At 42.5% G+C, this 20,682-nt stretch overlaps 8 non-coding genes across 8 annotated transcripts; all 8 read left to right on the top strand.

The window, feature by feature from the left end:
* The first annotated feature begins 1,096 nt into the window (after positions 1 to 1,096).
* On the top strand, positions 1,097 to 1,289 carry LOC138360610 (U2 spliceosomal RNA). Its single transcript, XR_011226522.1, has one exon. It is a non-coding gene; the product is annotated as a U2 spliceosomal RNA (small nuclear RNA).
* A 2,539-nt stretch (positions 1,290 to 3,828) lies between these two features.
* On the top strand, positions 3,829 to 4,021 carry LOC138360609 (U2 spliceosomal RNA). The gene has a single exon (XR_011226521.1). It is a non-coding gene; the product is annotated as a U2 spliceosomal RNA (small nuclear RNA).
* Positions 4,022 to 6,556: 2,535 nt separating this feature from the next.
* On the top strand, positions 6,557 to 6,749 carry LOC138360608 (U2 spliceosomal RNA). Its single transcript, XR_011226520.1, has one exon. It is a non-coding gene; the product is annotated as a U2 spliceosomal RNA (small nuclear RNA).
* Positions 6,750 to 9,297: 2,548 nt separating this feature from the next.
* Positions 9,298 to 9,490, top strand: LOC138360606 (U2 spliceosomal RNA). Its single transcript, XR_011226518.1, has one exon. It is a non-coding gene; the product is annotated as a U2 spliceosomal RNA (small nuclear RNA).
* A 2,550-nt stretch (positions 9,491 to 12,040) lies between these two features.
* LOC138360605 (U2 spliceosomal RNA) lies at positions 12,041 to 12,233 on the top strand. Its single transcript, XR_011226517.1, has one exon. It is a non-coding gene; the product is annotated as a U2 spliceosomal RNA (small nuclear RNA).
* A 2,541-nt stretch (positions 12,234 to 14,774) lies between these two features.
* Positions 14,775 to 14,967, top strand: LOC138360604 (U2 spliceosomal RNA). Its single transcript, XR_011226516.1, has one exon. It is a non-coding gene; the product is annotated as a U2 spliceosomal RNA (small nuclear RNA).
* A 2,546-nt stretch (positions 14,968 to 17,513) lies between these two features.
* LOC138360603 (U2 spliceosomal RNA) lies at positions 17,514 to 17,706 on the top strand. Its single transcript, XR_011226515.1, has one exon. It is a non-coding gene; the product is annotated as a U2 spliceosomal RNA (small nuclear RNA).
* A 2,538-nt stretch (positions 17,707 to 20,244) lies between these two features.
* LOC138360602 (U2 spliceosomal RNA) lies at positions 20,245 to 20,437 on the top strand. Its single transcript, XR_011226514.1, has one exon. It is a non-coding gene; the product is annotated as a U2 spliceosomal RNA (small nuclear RNA).
* The last annotated feature ends 245 nt before the right edge of the window (positions 20,438 to 20,682 follow it).

The following is a 20,682-nucleotide window of genomic DNA, read 5'->3' as shown; positions in this document are numbered from 1 at the left end:
TCGGTAAAAGCGATGGATGGATTCCTTACACATTCACATATATTAAGCAATGAATTTGCTATAGTACCTACAGTACTCAGACTTCTCGAATTACTTACATCTTCTTATATCTTAACTTTGTTGTTCATTCAACAACAGAGTCGTTTTCCAGGGAATCCCGTTATGTTAGATGATGCATCGCCTCGCCTCGCATGGCATCGAATCGCATGTCATTGCATCGCATCGCATCGCATTGAACTGCATGGTATTGAATCACAAGGCATTGAATGGCATGGCATGGCATCACGTCACGTCTCTCGTCTCTCGTCTCTCGTCTCTCGTCTCTAGTCTCTCGTCTCTCGTCTCTCGTCTCTCGTCTCTCGTCTCTCGTCTCTCGTCTCTCGTCTCTCGTCTCTCGTCTCTCGTCTCTCGTCTCTCGTCTCTCGTCTCTCGTCTCTCGCTCTCGCCTCTCGCCTCTCGCCTCTCGCCTCTCGCCTCTCGCCTCTAGCCTCTAGCCTCTCCTCTCGCCACCCAGCCCTGCCTCGCTTCGCCTCGTCTCCGGTTTGTGAAAACGATGTATCAAGCAAAGTGTTAGATGTGAAAAAGTCGTGATATATATACAAAAATGGAATAGTTGGCGCGTAATAGTGCTGTTCGTTTTCTGTTATGGTATCAGAGAGAGAACGTCTCCTATTTATATTTTTTGACGAGCGTTGGCGTAACAGGCCCCTTGCACTTTTAATTCGTTATTGTACTTTTCAAAAGCTGTAGCTACCTTAAGACACATGACAAATGGAGGTTTATGTATTAGAGTTAAGCGCTATACTCCCTGGCCAGGAGCGAATTCGTGAAACGCCACGCGAGTCTGTTTACCACTTTGCCGCCAGTTACATATTCACTACTCATGAATGAAACCATGTAATATCATGAATTTGCATATATAATAAATTCATTGATCAGGTAAGAAATGGTTAAAGCCTTTACTGCATGGCGTTTATATGTATGCTTGAATTCGAATAGTACTCAACGATAATCACATGCCCTTTTGCAATTGAAACTCGCTACGTGGTTTCTAGCCGCAATTGTTGCCTGGTGTTGCAGAGCAACCATGCATCCTATCGCTTCTCGGCCTTTTGGCTAAGATCAAAGTGTAGTATCTGTTCTTATCAGCTTAATATCTGATACGATCCCCATGTGGGATCCTCGATATTAAACTGATTTTTGCAACATGGCGAAGTGCTAGGAGCTTGCTCCACCTTTGCCGCGGATCGGCCCGGTATTGCAGTACCTCTGGGATCGGTCCACTCCCTTCGGGGAGACCAAAAACAACCCTATCAACTAGTCAAAATCAAGTAGGAGACGATTATGTTAATTGGTTATGTACATTAATGAATCGTGTTAATTTGAATTGCAGTAATTACTTCACACCAGCCAACATCGTATGAGGAAAAAGCCTTGGAACGAGCAGCAGAAGTGAGTCAGTCGAGTCCGGGTTTGATGGGTCGAAGCTGAACAACTGCAACGAGTTAGAGGGAAGGAAGGAAGGAAGGAAGGAAGGAAGGAAGGAAGGAAGGAGAAAGAAGGAGAGTGAGGTGAGTAATATCATTTAATAACTTTAGATTAAAGATTATGTGCGAGCAAAGAAATACGATGGTTGGTGTGGAAGGAAAGAAGTTGATTTTATGAATGGGGGGGGGGTTGCCAGTTAGTGCAATATTAATTGATTTTGTTTGTTTTCTGAGATAGGTTATATAGGGTGAAGTTTTTCTCTATTTATATAAGTGTGGAAACTGGTTTAGATAGCTTAGTGGTTTGTTATGAAAAGGCTGGTAGAGATGGGTTGAATAGTGTTAGACTTGTGTCTGCATTTAGTGGAGAACTGGATTTGGTATTTAAATGGCATCTAATATGACGTAGTCATTGTGCAAATAAACTCTAAATCAACGGGTTTACTATGATCGAGAACCTAACTATAATAGTTACCCATTGTTGGCATGCTCTTCTTTTTTTTACAGAATTACTCACTCTCCCTGTGTGAGGGGGAGGGAGGGAGGGAGGGAGGAGTGTGTGTGTATATCACTCGGAATTCCTTAGTCGGCTCTGACGGCGAAATTATATTCATACATACATCAAGATTAGACGTTTATCTATTTAATTTACCATTGCTGGAATGTACCAATGCGTAATAAAGACGAAATTCGACTTGAGATGGAGGGAGGTGTTGCTTTGGTGTGGTTTTACACGGCAACTCAACGATCGTTTGCCACTTCCACGCTTGCCAGCCGGCCAGCCACTAGCCTCAAAGTGAATTCCAGTGTCTTGATTAGCTTTACAATCCATCATTTACCTCAATACACACTAACAATGTGTATTTATATACTTCAATCGAGCATTCGATGCACACATTCACCTGTAATATATACGTCAATGAAACCCAGAACCCACCCAAGTTCAAGCGCACCTGCACTCTCACCCCTCTCCATTTGAATGCTAGTTTCCTATTTAGATTTCAAATGCTTCATTCACCCCTCTAAACACCACCGACGTATATTTACATTCTTTATTTAGGCAATGTATGCAGGCACACATTCATTCACGTAAAATAACGAATAAAATTGATATAGAATCTACTATAATTTGCAAAGCGACCAACCACCAAATGTCATTGTGAAAGCTAGTTTCGTAATTAGCTTTGCAATACTTCATTTACCTCCCTAAACACCAACAATGACCGAGTATTTGTATACTCGGTAAAAGCGATGGATGGATTCCTTACACATTCACATATATTAAGCAATGAATTTGCTATAGTACCTACAGTACTCAGACTTCTCGAATTACTTACATCTTCTTATATCTTAACTTTGTTGTTCATTCAACAACAGAGTCGTTTTCCAGGGAATCCCGTTATGTTAGATGATGCATCGCCTCGCCTCGCATGGCATCGAATCGCATGTGCATGCATCGCATCGCATCGCATTGAACTGCATGGTATTGAATCACAAGGCATTGAATGGCATGGCATGGCATGGCACGTCACGTCTCTCGTCTCTCGTCTCTCGTCTCTCGTCTCTCGTCTCTAGTCTCTAGTCTCTCGTCTCTCGTCTCTCGTCTCTCGTCTCTCGTCTCTCGTCTCTCGTCTCTCGTCTCTCGTCTCTCGTCTCTCGTCTCTCGTCTCTCGTCTCTCGTCTCTCGTCTCTCGCCTCTCGCCTCTCGCCTCTCGCCTCTCGCCTCTAGCCTCTAGCCTCTAGCCTCTCGCCACCCAGCCCTGCCTCGCTTCGCCTCGTCTCCGGTTTGTGAAAACGATGTATCAAGCAAAGTGTTAGATGTGAAAAAGTCGTGATATATATACAAAAATGGAATAGTTGGCGCGTAATAGTGCTGTTCGTTTTCTGTTATGGTATCAGAGAGAGAACGTCTCCTATTTATATTTTTTGACGAGCGTTGGCGTAACAGGCCCCTTGCACTTTTAATTCGTTATTGTACTTTTCAAAAGCTGTAGCTACCTTAAGACACATGACAAATGGAGGTTTATGTATTAGAGTTAAGCGCTATACTCCCTGGCCAGGAGCGAATTCGTGAAACGCCACGCGAGTCTGTTTACCACTTTGCCGCCAGTTACATATTCACTACTCATGAATGAAACCATGTAATATCATGAATTTGCATATATATATAAATTCATTGATCAGGTAAGAAATGGTTAAAGCCTTTACTGCATGGCGTTTATATGTATGCTTGAATTCGAATAGTACTCAACGATAATCACATGCCCTTTTGCAATTGAAACTCGCTACGTGGTTTCTAGCCGCAATTGTTGCCTGGTGTTGCAGAGCAACCATGCATCCTATCGCTTCTCGGCCTTTTGGCTAAGATCAAAGTGTAGTATCTGTTCTTATCAGCTTAATATCTGATACGATCCCCATGTGGGATCCTCGATATTAAACTGATTTTTGCAACATGGCGAAGTGCTAGGAGCTTGCTCCACCTTTGCCGCGGATCGGCCCGGTATTGCAGTACCTCTGGGATCGGTCCACTCCCTTCGGGGAGACCAAAAACAACCCTATCAACTAGTCAAAATCAAGTAGGAGACGATTATGTTAATTGGTTATGTACATTAATGAATCGTGTTAATTTGAATTGCAGTAATTACTTCACACCAGCCAACATCGTATGAGGAAAAAGCCTTGGAACGAGCAGCAGAAGTGAGTCAGTCGAGTCCGGGTTTGATGGGTCGAAGCTGAACAACTGCAACGAGTTAGAGGGAAGGAAGGAAGGAAGGAAAAGGAAGGAAGGAAGGAGGAAGGAGAAAGAAGGAGAGTGAGGTGAGTAATATCATTTAATAACTTTAGATTAAAGATTATGTGCGAGCAAAGAAATACGATGGTTGGTGTGGAAGGAAAGAAGTTGATTTTATGAATGGGGGGGGGGTTGCCAGTTAGTGCAATATTAATTGATTTTGTTTGTTTTCTGAGATAGGTTATATAGGGTGAAGTTTTTCTCTATTTATATAAGTGTGGAAACTGGTTTAGATAGCTTAGTGGTTTGTTATGAAAAGGCTGGTAGAGATGGGTTGAATAGTGTTAGACTTGTGTCTGCATTTAGTGGAGAACTGGATTTGGTATTTAAATGGCATCTAATATGACGTAGTCATTGTGCAAATAAACTCTAAATCAACGGGTTTACTATGATCGAGAACCTAACTATAATAGTTACCCATTGTTGGCATGCTCTTCTTTTTTTTACAGAATTACTCACTCTCCCTTGTGAGTGAGGGAGGGAGGGAGGGAGGGAGGAGTGTGTGTGTATATCACTCGGAATTCCTTAGTCGGCTCTGACGGCGAAATTATATTCATACATACATCAAGATTAGACGTTTATCTATTTAATTTACCATTGCTGGAATGTACCAATGCGTAATAAAGACGAAATTCGACTTGAGATGGAGGGAGGTGTTGCTTTGGTGTGGTTTTACACGGCAACTCAACGATCGTTTGCCACTTCCACGCTTGCCAGCCGGCCAGCCACTAGCCTCAAAGTGAATTCCAGTGTCTTGATTAGCTTTACAATCCATCATTTACCTCAATACACACTAACAATGTGTATTTATATACTTCAATCGAGCATTCGATGCACACATTCACCTGTAATATATACGTCAATGAAACCCAGAACCCACCCAAGTTCAAGCGCACCTGCACTCTCACCCCTCTCCATTTGAATGCTAGTTTCCTATTTAGATTTCAAATGCTTCATTCACCCCTCTAAACACCACCGACGTATATTTACATTCTTTATTTAGGCAATGTATGCAGGCACACATTCATTCACGTAAAATAACGAATAAAATTGATATAGAATCTACTATAATTTGCAAAGCGACCAACCACCAAATGTCATTGTGAAAGCTAGTTTCGTAATTAGCTTTGCAATACTTCATTTACCTCCCTAAACACCAACAATGACCGAGTATTTGTATACTCGGTAAAAGCGATGGATGGATTCCTTACACATTCACATATATTAAGCAATGAATTTGCTATAGTACCTACAGTACTCAGACTTCTCGAATTACTTACATCTTCTTATATCTTAACTTTGTTGTTCATTCAACAACAGAGTCGTTTTCCAGGGAACCGTTATGTTAGATGATGCATCGCCTCGCCTCGCATGGCATCGAATCGCATGTCATTGCATCGCATCGCATCGCATTGAACTGCATGGTATTGAATCACAAGGCATTGAATGGCATGGCATGGCATCACGTCATCTCTCGTCTCTCGTCTCTCGTCTCTCGTCTCTCGTCTCTAGTCTCTAGTCTCTAGTCTCTCGTCTCTCGTCTCTCGTCTCTCGTCTCTCGTCTCTCGTCTCTCGTCTCTCGTCTCTCGTCTCTCGTCTCTCGTCTCTCGTCTCTCGTCTCTCGCCTCTCGCCTCTCGCCTCTCGCCTCTCGCCTCTCGCCTCTAGCCTCTAGCCTCTCGCCTCTCGCCACCCAGCCCTGCCTCGCTTCGCCTCGTCTCCGGTTTGTGAAAACGATGTATCAAGCAAAGTGTTAGATGTGAAAAAGTCGTGATATATATACAAAAATGGAATAGTTGGCGCGTAATAGTGCTGTTCGTTTTCTGTTATGGTATCAGAGAGAGAACGTCTCCTATTTATATTTTTTGACGAGCGTTGGCGTAACAGGCCCCTTGCACTTTTAATTCGTTATTGTACTTTTCAAAAGCTGTAGCTACCTTAAGACACATGACAAATGGAGGTTTATGTATTAGAGTTAAGCGCTATACTCCCTGGCCAGGAGCGAATTCGTGAAACGCCACGCGAGTCTGTTTACCACTTTGCCGCCAGTTACATATTCACTACTCATGAATGAAACCATGTAATATCATGAATTTGCATATATATATAAATTCATTGATCAGGTAAGAAATGGTTAAAGCCTTTACTGCATGGCGTTTATATGTATGCTTGAATTCGAATAGTACTCAACGATAATCACATGCCCTTTTGCAATTGAAACTCGCTACGTGGTTTCTAGCCGCAATTGTTGCCTGGTGTTGCAGAGCAACCATGCATCCTATCGCTTCTCGGCCTTTTGGCTAAGATCAAAGTGTAGTATCTGTTCTTATCAGCTTAATATCTGATACGATCCCCATGTGGGATCCTCGATATTAAACTGATTTTTGCAACATGGCGAAGTGCTAGGAGCTTGCTCCACCTTTGCCGCGGATCGGCCCGGTATTGCAGTACCTCTGGGATCGGTCCACTCCCTTCGGGGAGACCAAAAACAACCCTATCAACTAGTCAAAATCAAGTAGGAGACGATTATGTTAATTGGTTATGTACATTAATGAATCGTGTTAATTTGAATTGCAGTAATTACTTCACACCAGCCAACATCGTATGAGGAAAAAGCCTTGGAACGAGCAGCAGAAGTGAGTCAGTCGAGTCCGGGTTTGATGGGTCGAAGCTGAACAACTGCAACGAGTTAGAGGGAAGGAAGGAAGGAAGGAAGGAAGGAAGGAAGGAAGGAAGGAGAAAGAAGGAGAGTGAGGTGAGTAATATCATTTAATAACTTTAGATTAAAGATTATGTGCGAGCAAAGAAATACGATGGTTGGTGTGGAAGGAAAGAAGTTGATTTTATGAATGGGGGGGGGGTTGCCAGTTAGTGCAATATTAATTGATTTTGTTTGTTTTCTGAGATAGGTTATATAGGGTGAAGTTTTTCTCTATTTATATAAGTGTGGAAACTGGTTTAGATAGCTTAGTGGTTTGTTATGAAAAGGCTGGTAGAGATGGGTTGAATAGTGTTAGACTTGTGTCTGCATTTAGTGGAGAACTGGATTTGGTATTTAAATGGCATCTAATATGACGTAGTCATTGTGCAAATAAACTCTAAATCAACGGGTTTACTATGATCGAGAACCTAACTATAATAGTTACCCATTGTTGGCATGCTCTTCTTTTTTTACAGAATTACTCACTCTCCCTTGTGAGGGAGGGAGGGAGGGAGGGAGGAGTGTGTGTGTATATCACTCGGAATTCCTTAGTCGGCTCTGACGGCGAAATTATATTCATACATACATCAAGATTAGACGTTTATCTATTTAATTTACCATTGCTGGAATGTACCAATGCGTAATAAAGACGAAATTCGACTTGAGATGGAGGGAGGTGTTGCTTTGGTGTGGTTTTACACGGCAACTCAACGATCGTTTGCCACTTCCACGCTTGCCTGCCAGCCGGCCAGCCACTAGCCTCAAAGTGAATTCCAGTGTCTTGATTAGCTTTACAATCCATCATTTACCTCAATACACACTAACAATGTGTATTTATATACTTCAATCGAGCATTCGATGCACACATTCACCTGTAATATATACGTCAATGAAACCCAGAACCCACCCAAGTTCAAGCGCACCTGCACTCTCACCCCTCTCCATTTGAATGCTAGTTTCCTATTTAGATTTCAAATGCTTCATTCACCCCTCTAAACACCACCGACGTATATTTACATTCTTTATTTAGGCAATGTATGCAGGCACACATTCATTCACGTAAAATAACGAATAAAATTGATATAGAATCTACTATAATTTGCAAAGCGACCAACCACCAAATGTCATTGTGAAAGCTAGTTTCGTAATTAGCTTTGCAATACTTCATTTACCTCCCTAAACACCAACAATGACCGAGTATTTGTATACTCGGTAAAAGCGATGGATGGATTCCTTACACATTCACATATATTAAGCAATGAATTTGCTATAGTACCTACAGTACTCAGACTTCTCGAATTACTTACATCTTCTTATATCTTAACTTTGTTGTTCATTCAACAACAGAGTCGTTTTCCAGGGAATCCCGTTATGTTAGATGATGCATCGCCTCGCCTCGCCTCGCATGGCATCGAATCGCATGTCATTGCATCGCATCGCATCATCGCATTGAACTGCATGGTATTGAATCACAAGGCATTGAATGGCATGGCATGGCATCACGTCACGTCTCTCGTCTCGTCTCTCGTCTCTCGTCTCTCGTCTCTAGTCTCTAGTCTCTAGTCTCTCGTCTCTCGTCTCTCGTCTCTCGTCTCTCGTCTCTCGTCTCTCGTCTCTCGTCTCTCGTCTCTCGTCTCTCGTCTCTCGTCTCTCGTCTCTCGTCTCTCGTCTCTCGCCTCTCGCCTCTCGCCTCTCGCCTCTCGCCTCTAGCCTCTAGCCTCGCCTCTCGCCACCCAGCCCTGCCTCGCTTCGCCTCGTCTCCGGTTTGTGAAAACGATGTATCAAGCAAAGTGTTAGATGTGAAAAAGTCGTGATATATATACAAAAATGGAATAGTTGGCGCGTAATAGTGCTGTTCGTTTTCTGTTATGGTATCAGAGAGAGAACGTCTCCTATTTATATTTTTTGACGAGCGTTGGCGTAACAGGCCCCTTGCACTTTTAATTCGTTATTGTACTTTTCAAAAGCTGTAGCTACCTTAAGACACATGACAAATGGAGGTTTATGTATTAGAGTTAAGCGCTATACTCCCTGGCCAGGAGCGAATTCGTGAAACGCCACGCGAGTCTGTTTACCACTTTGCCGCCAGTTACATATTCACTACTCATGAATGAAACCATGTAATATCATGAATTTGCATATATATATAAATTCATTGATCAGGTAAGAAATGGTTAAAGCCTTTACTGCATGGCGTTTATATGTATGCTTGAATTCGAATAGTACTCAACGATAATCACATGCCCTTTTGCAATTGAAACTCGCTACGTGGTTTCTAGCCGCAATTGTTGCCTGGTGTTGCAGAGCAACCATGCATCCTATCGCTTCTCGGCCTTTTGGCTAAGATCAAAGTGTAGTATCTGTTCTTATCAGCTTAATATCTGATACGATCCCCATGTGGGATCCTCGATATTAAACTGATTTTTGCAACATGGCGAAGTGCTAGGAGCTTGCTCCACCTTTGCCGCGGATCGGCCCGGTATTGCAGTACCTCTGGGATCGGTCCACTCCCTTCGGGGAGACCAAAAACAACCCTATCAACTAGTCAAAATCAAGTAGGAGACGATTATGTTAATTGGTTATGTACATTAATGAATCGTGTTAATTTGAATTGCAGTAATTACTTCACACCAGCCAACATCGTATGAGGAAAAAGCCTTGGAACGAGCAGCAGAAGTGAGTCAGTCGAGTCCGGGTTTGATGGGTCGAAGCTGAACAACTGCAACGAGTTAGAGGGAAGGAAGGAAGGAAGGAAGGAAGGAAGGAAGGGAAAGGAAGGAGAAAGAAGGAGAGTGAGGTGAGTAATATCATTTAATAACTTTAGATTAAAGATTATGTGCGAGCAAAGAAATACGATGGTTGGTGTGGAAGGAAAGAAGTTGATTTTATGAATGGGGGGGGGGGTTGCCAGTTAGTGCAATATTAATTGATTTTGTTTGTTTTCTGAGATAGGTTATATAGGGTGAAGTTTTTCTCTATTTATATAAGTGTGGAAACTGGTTTAGATAGCTTAGTGGTTTGTTATGAAAAGGCTGGTAGAGATGGGTTGAATAGTGTTAGACTTGTGTCTGCATTTAGTGGAGAACTGGATTTGGTATTTAAATGGCATCTAATATGACGTAGTCATTGTGCAAATAAACTCTAAATCAACGGGTTTACTATGATCGAGAACCTAACTATAATAGTTACCCATTGTTGGCATGCTCTTCTTTTTTTTACAGAATTACTCACTCTCCCTTGTGAGGGAGGGAGGGAGGGAGGGAGGGAGGAGTGTGTGTGTATATCACTCGGAATTCCTTAGTCGGCTCTGACGGCGAAATTATATTCATACATACATCAAGATTAGACGTTTATCTATTTAATTTACCATTGCTGGAATGTACCAATGCGTAATAAAGACGAAATTCGACTTGAGATGGAGGGAGGTGTTGCTTTGGTGTGGTTTTACACGGCAACTCAACGATCGTTTGCCACTTCCACGCTTGCCAGCCGGCCAGCCACTAGCCTCAAAGTGAATTCCAGTGTCTTGATTAGCTTTACAATCCATCATTTACCTCAATACACACTAACAATGTGTATTTATATACTTCAATCGAGCATTCGATGCACACATTCACCTGTAATATATACGTCAATGAAACCCAGAACCCACCCAAGTTCAAGCGCACCTGCACTCTCACCCCTCTCCATTTGAATGCTAGTTTCCTATTTAGATTTCAAATGCTTCATTCACCCCTCTAAACACCACCGACGTATATTTACATTCTTTATTTAGGCAATGTATGCAGGCACACATTCATTCACGTAAAATAACGAATAAAATTGATATAGAATCTACTATAATTTGCAAAGCGACCAACCACCAAATGTCATTGTGAAAGCTAGTTTCGTAATTAGCTTTGCAATACTTCATTTACCTCCCTAAACACCAACAATGACCGAGTATTTGTATACTCGGTAAAAGCGATGGATGGATTCCTTACACATTCACATATATTAAGCAATGAATTTGCTATAGTACCTACAGTACTCAGACTTCTCGAATTACTTACATCTTCTTATATCTTAACTTTGTTGTTCATTCAACAACAGAGTCGTTTTCCAGGGAATCCCGTTATGTTAGATGATGCATCGCCTCTCGCCTCGCATGGCATCGAATCGCATGTCATGTGCATCGCTCGCATCGCATTGAACTGCATGGTATTGAATCACAAGGCATTGAATGGCATGGCATGGCATCACGTCACGTCTCTCGTCTCTCGTCTCTCGTCTCTCGTCTCTCGTCTCTAGTCTCTCGTCTCTAGTCTCTCGTCTCTCGTCTCTCGTCTCTCGTCTCTCGTCTCTCGTCTCTCGTCTCTCGTCTCTCGTCTCTCGTCTCTCGTCTCTCGTCTCTCGTCTCTCGTCTCTCGCCTCTCGCCTCTCGCCTCTCGCCTCTCGCCTCTCGCCTCTAGCCTCTAGCCTCTCGCCTCTCGCCACCCAGCCCTGCCTCGCTTCGCCTCGTCTCCGGTTTGTGAAAACGATGTATCAAGCAAAGTGTTAGATGTGAAAAAGTCGTGATATATATACAAAAATGGAATAGTTGGCGCGTAATAGTGCTGTTCGTTTTCTGTTATGGTATCAGAGAGAGAACGTCTCCTATTTATATTTTTTGACGAGCGTTGGCGTAACAGGCCCCTTGCACTTTTAATTCGTTATTGTACTTTTCAAAAGCTGTAGCTACCTTAAGACACATGACAAATGGAGGTTTATGTATTAGAGTTAAGCGCTATACTCCCTGGCCAGGAGCGAATTCGTGAAACGCCACGCGAGTCTGTTTACCACTTTGCCGCCAGTTACATATTCACTACTCATGAATGAAACCATGTAATATCATGAATTTGCATATATATATAAATTCATTGATCAGGTAAGAAATGGTTAAAGCCTTTACTGCATGGCGTTTATATGTATGCTTGAATTCGAATAGTACTCAACGATAATCACATGCCCTTTTGCAATTGAAACTCGCTACGTGGTTTCTAGCCGCAATTGTTGCCTGGTGTTGCAGAGCAACCATGCATCCTATCGCTTCTCGGCCTTTTGGCTAAGATCAAAGTGTAGTATCTGTTCTTATCAGCTTAATATCTGATACGATCCCCATGTGGGATCCTCGATATTAAACTGATTTTTGCAACATGGCGAAGTGCTAGGAGCTTGCTCCACCTTTGCCGCGGATCGGCCCGGTATTGCAGTACCTCTGGGATCGGTCCACTCCCTTCGGGGAGACCAAAAACAACCCTATCAACTAGTCAAAATCAAGTAGGAGACGATTATGTTAATTGGTTATGTACATTAATGAATCGTGTTAATTTGAATTGCAGTAATTACTTCACACCAGCCAACATCGTATGAGGAAAAAGCCTTGGAACGAGCAGCAGAAGTGAGTCAGTCGAGTCCGGGTTTGATGGGTCGAAGCTGAACAACTGCAACGAGTTAGAGGGAAGGAAGGAAGGAAGGAAGGAAGGAAGGAAGGAAGGAAGGAGAAAGAAGGAGAGTGAGGTGAGTAATATCATTTAATAACTTTAGATTAAAGATTATGTGCGAGCAAAGAAATACGATGGTTGGTGTGGAAGGAAAGAAGTTGATTTTATGAATGGGGGGGGGGTTGCCAGTTAGTGCAATATTAATTGATTTTGTTTGTTTTCTGAGATAGGTTATATAGGGTGAAGTTTTTCTCTATTTATATAAGTGTGGAAACTGGTTTAGATAGCTTAGTGGTTTGTTATGAAAAGGCTGGTAGAGATGGGTTGAATAGTGTTAGACTTGTGTCTGCATTTAGTGGAGAACTGGATTTGGTATTTAAATGGCATCTAATATGACGTAGTCATTGTGCAAATAAACTCTAAATCAACGGGTTTACTATGATCGAGAACCTAACTATAATAGTTACCCATTGTTGGCATGCTCTTCTTTTTTTTACAGAATTACTCACTCTCCCTTGTGAGGGAGGGAGGGAGGGAGGGAGGGAGGAGTGTGTGTGTATATCACTCGGAATTCCTTAGTCGGCTCTGACGGCGAAATTATATTCATACATACATCAAGATTAGACGTTTATCTATTTAATTTACCATTGCTGGAATGTACCAATGCGTAATAAAGACGAAATTCGACTTGAGATGGAGGGAGGTGTTGCTTTGGTGTGGTTTTACACGGCAACTCAACGATCGTTTGCCACTTCCACGCTTGCCAGCCGGCCAGCCACTAGCCTCAAAGTGAATTCCAGTGTCTTGATTAGCTTTACAATCCATCATTTACCTCAATACACACTAACAATGTGTATTTATATACTTCAATCGAGCATTCGATGCACACATTCACCTGTAATATATACGTCAATGAAACCCAGAACCCACCCAAGTTCAAGCGCACCTGCACTCTCACCCCTCTCCATTTGAATGCTAGTTTCCTATTTAGATTTCAAATGCTTCATTCACCCCTCTAAACACCACCGACGTATATTTACATTCTTTATTTAGGCAATGTATGCAGGCACACATTCATTCACGTAAAATAACGAATAAAATTGATATAGAATCTACTATAATTTGCAAAGCGACCAACCACCAAATGTCATTGTGAAAGCTAGTTTCGTAATTAGCTTTGCAATACTTCATTTACCTCCCTAAACACCAACAATGACCGAGTATTTGTATACTCGGTAAAAGCGATGGATGGATTCCTTACACATTCACATATATTAAGCAATGAATTTGCTATAGTACCTACAGTACTCAGACTTCTCGAATTACTTACATCTTCTTATATCTTAACTTTGTTGTTCATTCAACAACAGAGTCGTTTTCCAGGGAATCCCGTTATGTTAGATGATGCATCGCCTCGCCTCGCATGGCATCGAATCGCATGTCATTGCATCGCATCGCATCGCATCGCATTGAACTGCATGGTATTGAATCACAAGGCATTGAATGGCATGGCATGGCATCACGTCACGTCTCTCGTCTCTCGTCTCTCGTCTCGTCTCTCGTCTCTAGTCTCTAGTCTCTAGTCTCTCGTCTCTCGTCTCTCGTCTCTCGTCTCTCGTCTCTCGTCTCTCGTCTCTCGTCTCTCGTCTCTCGTCTCTCGTCTCTCGTCTCTCGTCTCTCGCCTCTCGCCTCTCGCCTCTCGCCTCTCGCCTCTCGCCTCTAGCCTCTAGCCTCTAGCCTCTCGCCACCCAGCCCTGCCTCGCTTCGCCTCGTCTCCGGTTTGTGAAAACGATGTATCAAGCAAAGTGTTAGATGTGAAAAAGTCGTGATATATATACAAAAATGGAATAGTTGGCGCGTAATAGTGCTGTTCGTTTTCTGTTATGGTATCAGAGAGAGAACGTCTCCTATTTATATTTTTTGACGAGCGTTGGCGTAACAGGCCCCTTGCACTTTTAATTCGTTATTGTACTTTTCAAAAGCTGTAGCTACCTTAAGACACATGACAAATGGAGGTTTATGTATTAGAGTTAAGCGCTATACTCCCTGGCCAGGAGCGAATTCGTGAAACGCCACGCGAGTCTGTTTACCACTTTGCCGCCAGTTACATATTCACTACTCATGAATGAAACCATGTAATATCATGAATTTGCATATATATATAAATTCATTGATCAGGTAAGAAATGGTTAAAGCCTTTACTGCATGGCGTTTATATGTATGCTTGAATTCGAATAGTACTCAACGATAATCACATGCCCTTTTGCAATTGAAACTCGCTACGTGGTTTCTAGCCGCAATTGTTGCCTGGTGTTGCAGAGCAACCATGCATCCTATCGCTTCTCGGCCTTTTGGCTAAGATCAAAGTGTAGTATCTGTTCTTATCAGCTTAATATCTGATACGATCCCCATGTGGGATCCTCGATATTAAACTGATTTTTGCAACATGGCGAAGTGCTAGGAGCTTGCTCCACCTTTGCCGCGGATCGGCCCGGTATTGCAGTACCTCTGGGATCGGTCCACTCCCTTCGGGGAGACCAAAAACAACCCTATCAACTAGTCAAAATCAAGTAGGAGACGATTATGTTAATTGGTTATGTACATTAATGAATCGTGTTAATTTGAATTGCAGTAATTACTTCACACCAGCCAACATCGTATGAGGAAAAAGCCTTGGAACGAGCAGCAGAAGTGAGTCAGTCGAGTCCGGGTTTGATGGGTCGAAGCTGAACAACTGCAACGAGTTAGAGGAAGGAAGGAAGGAAGGAAGGAAGGAAGGAAGGAAGGAAGGAGAAAGAAGGAGAGTGAGGTGAGTAATATCATTTAATAACTTTAGATTAAAGATTATGTGCGAGCAAAGAAATACGATGGTTGGTGTGGAAGGAAAGAAGTTGATTTTATGAATGGGGGGGGGGTTGCCAGTTAGTGCAATATTAATTGATTTTGTTTGTTTTCTGAGATAGGTTATATAGGGTGAAGTTTTTCTCTATTTATATAAGTGTGGAAACTGGTTTAGATAGCTTAGTGGTTTGTTATGAAAAGGCTGGTAGAGATGGGTTGAATAGTGTTAGACTTGTGTCTGCATTTAGTGGAGAACTGGATTTGGTATTTAAATGGCATCTAATATGACGTAGTCATTGTGCAAATAAACTCTAAATCAACGGGTTTACTATGATCGAGAACCTAACTATAATAGTTACCCATTGTTGGCATGCTCTTCTTTTTTTTACAGAATTACTCACTCTCCCTTGTGAGGGAGGGGGAGGGAGGGAGGGAGGAGTGTGTGTGTATATCACTCGGAATTCCTTAGTCGGCTCTGACGGCGAAATTATATTCATACATACATCAAGATTAGACGTTTATCTATTTAATTTACCATTGCTGGAATGTACCAATGCGTAATAAAGACGAAATTCGACTTGAGATGGAGGGAGGTGTTGCTTTGGTGTGGTTTTACACGGCAACTCAACGATCGTTTGCCACTTCCACGCTTGCCAGCCGGCCAGCCACTAGCCTCAAAGTGAATTCCAGTGTCTTGATTAGCTTTACAATCCATCATTTACCTCAATACACACTAACAATGTGTATTTATATACTTCAATCGAGCATTCGATGCACACATTCACCTGTAATATATACGTCAATGAAACCCAGAACCCACCCAAGTTCAAGCGCACCTGCACTCTCACCCCTCTCCATTTGAATGCTAGTTTCCTATTTAGATTTCAAATGCTTCATTCACCCCTCTAAACACCACCGACGTATATTTACATTCTTTATTTAGGCAATGTATGCAGGCACACATTCATTCACGTAAAATAACGAATAAAATTGATATAGAATCTACTATAATTTGCAAAGCGACCAACCACCAAATGTCATTGTGAAAGCTAGTTTCGTAATTAGCTTTGCAATACTTCATTTACCTCCCTAAACACCAACAATGACCGAGTATTTGTATACTCGGTAAAAGCGATGGATGGATTCCTTACACATTCACATATATTAAGCAATGAATTTGCTATAGTACCTACAGTACTCAGACTTCTCGAATTACTTACATCTTCTTATATCTTAACTTTGTTGTTCATTCAACAACAGAGTCGTTTTCCAGGGAATCCGTTATGTTAGATGATGCATCGCCTCGCTCGCCTCGCATGGCATCGAATCGCATGTCATTGCATCGCATCGCATTGAACTGCATGGTATTGAATCACAAGGCATTGAATGGCATGGCATGGCATGGCATGGCATCATCTCGTCTCTCGTCTCTCGTCTCTCGTCTCTCGTCTCTAGTCTCTCGTCTCTAGTCTCTCGTCTCTCGTCTCTCGTCTCTCGTCTCTCGTCTCTCGTCTCTCGTCTCTCGTCTCTCGTCTCTCGTCTCTCGTCTCTCGTCTCTCGTCTCTCGTCTCTCGTCTCTCGCCTCTCGCCTCTCGCCTCTCGCCTCTCGCCTCTCGCCTCTAGCCTCTAGCCTCGCCTCTCGCCACCCAGCCCTGCCTCGCTTCGCCTCGTCTCCGGTTTGTGAAAACGATGTATCAAGCAAAGTGTTAGATGTGAAAAAGTCGTGATATATATACAAAAATGGAATAGTTGGCGCGTAATAGTGCTGTTCGTTTTCTGTTATGGTATCAGAGAGAGAACGTCTCCTATTTATATTTTTTGACGAGCGTTGGCGTAACAGGCCCCTTGCACTTTTAATTCGTTATTGTACTTTTCAAAAGCTGTAGCTACCTTAAGACACATGACAAATGGAGGTTTATGTATTAGAGTTAAGCGCTATACTCCCTGGCCAGGAGCGAATTCGTGAAACGCCACGCGAGTCTGTTTACCACTTTGCCGCCAGTTACATATTCACTACTCATGAATGAAACCATGTAATATCATGAATTTGCATATATATATAAATTCATTGATCAGGTAAGAAATGGTTAAAGCCTTTACTGCATGGCGTTTATATGTATGCTTGAATTCGAATAGTACTCAACGATAATCACATGCCCTTTTGCAATTGAAACTCGCTACGTGGTTTCTAGCCGCAATTGTTGCCTGGTGTTGCAGAGCAACCATGCATCCTATCGCTTCTCGGCCTTTTGGCTAAGATCAAAGTGTAGTATCTGTTCTTATCAGCTTAATATCTGATACGATCCCCATGTGGGATCCTCGATATTAAACTGATTTTTGCAACATGGCGAAGTGCTAGGAGCTTGCTCCACCTTTGCCGCGGATCGGCCCGGTATTGCAGTACCTCTGGGATCGGTCCACTCCCTTCGGGGAGACCAAAAACAACCCTATCAACTAGTCAAAATCAAGTAGGAGACGATTATGTTAATTGGTTATGTACATTAATGAATCGTGTTAATTTGAATTGCAGTAATTACTTCACACCAGCCAACATCGTATGAGGAAAAAGCCTTGGAACGAGCAGCAGAAGTGAGTCAGTCGAGTCCGGGTTTGATGGGTCGAAGCTGAACAACTGCAACGAGTTAGAGGGAAGGAAGGAAGGAAGGAAGGAAGGAAGGAAGGAAGGAGGAAGGAGAAAGAAGGAGAGTGAGGTGAGTAATATCATTTAATAACTTTAGATTAAAGATTATGTGCGAGCAAAGAAATACGATGGTTGGTGTGGAAGGAAAGAAGTTGATTTTATGAATGGGGGGGGGGTTGCCAGTTAGTGCAATATTAATTGATTTTGTTTGTTTTCTGAGATAGGTTATATAGGGTGAAGTTTTTCTCTATTTATATAAGTGTGGAAACTGGTTTAGATAGCTTAGTGGTTTGTTATGAAAAGGCTGGTAGAGATGGGTTGAATAGTGTTAGACTTGTGTCTGCATTTAGTGGAGAACTGGATTTGGTATTTAAATGGCATCTAATATGACGTAGTCATTGTGCAAATAAACTCTAAATCAACGGGTTTACTATGATCGAGAACCTAACTATAATAGTTACCCATTGTTGGCATGCTCTTCTTTTTTTTACAGAATTACTCACTCTCCCTTGTGTGAGGGAGGGAGGGAGGGAGGGAGGAGTGTGTGTGTATATCACTCGGAATTCCTTAGTCGGCTCTGACGGCGAAATTATATTCATACATACATCAAGATTAGACGTTTATCTATTTAATTTACCATTGCTGGAATGTACCAATGCGTAATAAAGACGAAATTCGACTTGAGATGGAGGGAGGTGTTGCTTTGGTGTGGTTTTACACGGCAACTCAACGATCGTTTGCCACTTCCACGCTGCCAGCCGGCCAGCCACTAGCCTCAAAGTGAATTCCAGTGTCTTGATTAGCTTTACAATCCATCATTTACCTCAATACACACTAACAATGTGTATTTATATACTTCAATCGAGCATTCGATGCACACATTCACCTGTAATATATACGTCAATGAAACCCAGAACCCACCCAAGTTCAAGCGCACCTGCACTCTCACCCCTCTCCATTTGAATGCTAGTTTCCTATTTAGATTTCAAATGCTTCATTCACCCCTCTAAACACCACCGACGTATATTTACATTCTTTATTTAGGCAATGTATGCAGGACACATTCATTCACGTAAAATAACGAATAAAATTGATATAGAATCTACTATAATTTGCAAAGCGACCAACCACCAAATGTCATTGTGAAAGCTAGTTTCGTAATTAGCTTTGCAATACTTCATTTACCTCCCTAAACACCAACAATGACCGAGTATTTGTATACTCGGTAAAAGCGATGGATGGATTCCTTACACATTCACATATATTAAGCAATGAATTTGCTATAGTACCTACAGTACTCAGACTTCTCGAATTACTTACATCTTCTTATATCTTAACTTTGTTGTTCATTCAACAACAGAGTCGTTTTCCAGGGAATCCCGTTATGTTAGATGATGCATCGCCTCGCCTCGCATGGCATCGAATCGCATGCATGCATCGCATCGCATTGAACTGCATGGTATTGAATCACAAGGCATTGAATGGCATGGCATGGCATCACGTCACGTCTCTCGTCTCTCGTCTCTCGTCTCTCGTCTCTCGTCTCTAGTCTCTAGTCTCTCGTCTCTCGTCTCTCGTCTCTCGTCTCTCGTCTCTCGTCTCTCGTCTCTCGTCTCTCGTCTCTCGTCTCTCGTCTCTCGTCTCTCGTCTCTCGTCTCTCGTCTCTCGCCTCTCGCCTCTCGCCTCTCGCCTCTCGCCTCGCCTCGCCTCTAGCCTCTAGCCTCTCGCCTCTCGACCCAGCCCTGCCTCGCTTCGCCTCGTCTCCGGTTTGTGAAAACGATGTATCAAGCAAAGTGTTAGATGTGAAAAAGTCGTGATATATATACAAAAATGGAATAGTTGGCGCGTAATAGTGCTGTTCGTTTTCTGTTATGGTATCAGAGAGAGAACGTCTCCTATTTATATTTTTTGACGAGCGTTGGCGTAACAGGCCCCTTGCACTTTTAATTCGTTATTGTACTTTTCAAAAGCTGTAGCTACCTTAAGACACATGACAAATGGAGGTTTATGTATTAGAGTTAAGCGCTATACTCCCTGGCCAGGAGCGAATTCGTGAAACGCCACGCGAGTCTGTTTACCACTTTGCCGCCAGTTACATATTCACTACTCATGAATGAAACCATGTAATATCATGAATTTGCATATATATATAAATTCATTGATCAGGTAAGAAATGGTTAAAGCCTTTACTGCATGGCGTTTATATGTATGCTTGAATTCGAATAGTACTCAACGATAATCACATGCCCTTTTGCAATTGAAACTCGCTACGTGGTTTCTAGCCGCAATTGTTGCCTGGTGTTGCAGAGCAACCATGCATCCTATCGCTTCTCGGCCTTTTGGCTAAGATCAAAGTGTAGTATCTGTTCTTATCAGCTTAATATCTGATACGATCCCCATGTGGGATCCTCGATATTAAACTGATTTTTGCAACATGGCGAAGTGCTAGGAGCTTGCTCCACCTTTGCCGCGGATCGGCCCGGTATTGCAGTACCTCTGGGATCGGTCCACTCCCTTCGGGGAGACCAAAAACAACCCTATCAACTAGTCAAAATCAAGTAGGAGACGATTATGTTAATTGGTTATGTACATTAATGAATCGTGTTAATTTGAATTGCAGTAATTACTTCACACCAGCCAACATCGTATGAGGAAAAAGCCTTGGAACGAGCAGCAGAAGTGAGTCAGTCGAGTCCGGGTTTGATGGGTCGAAGCTGAACAACTGCAACGAGTTAGAGGGAAGGAAGGAAGGAAGGAAGGA

The sequence above is a fragment of the Procambarus clarkii genome, unplaced genomic scaffold (genome assembly GCF_040958095.1).
Source record: "Procambarus clarkii isolate CNS0578487 unplaced genomic scaffold, FALCON_Pclarkii_2.0 HiC_scaffold_115, whole genome shotgun sequence".
Classification (NCBI taxonomy): Eukaryota; Metazoa; Arthropoda; class Malacostraca; order Decapoda; family Cambaridae; genus Procambarus; species Procambarus clarkii.
Note: the sequence above shows the minus strand (reverse complement) of the source record. Positions and strands in the feature narration are given on the sequence as shown.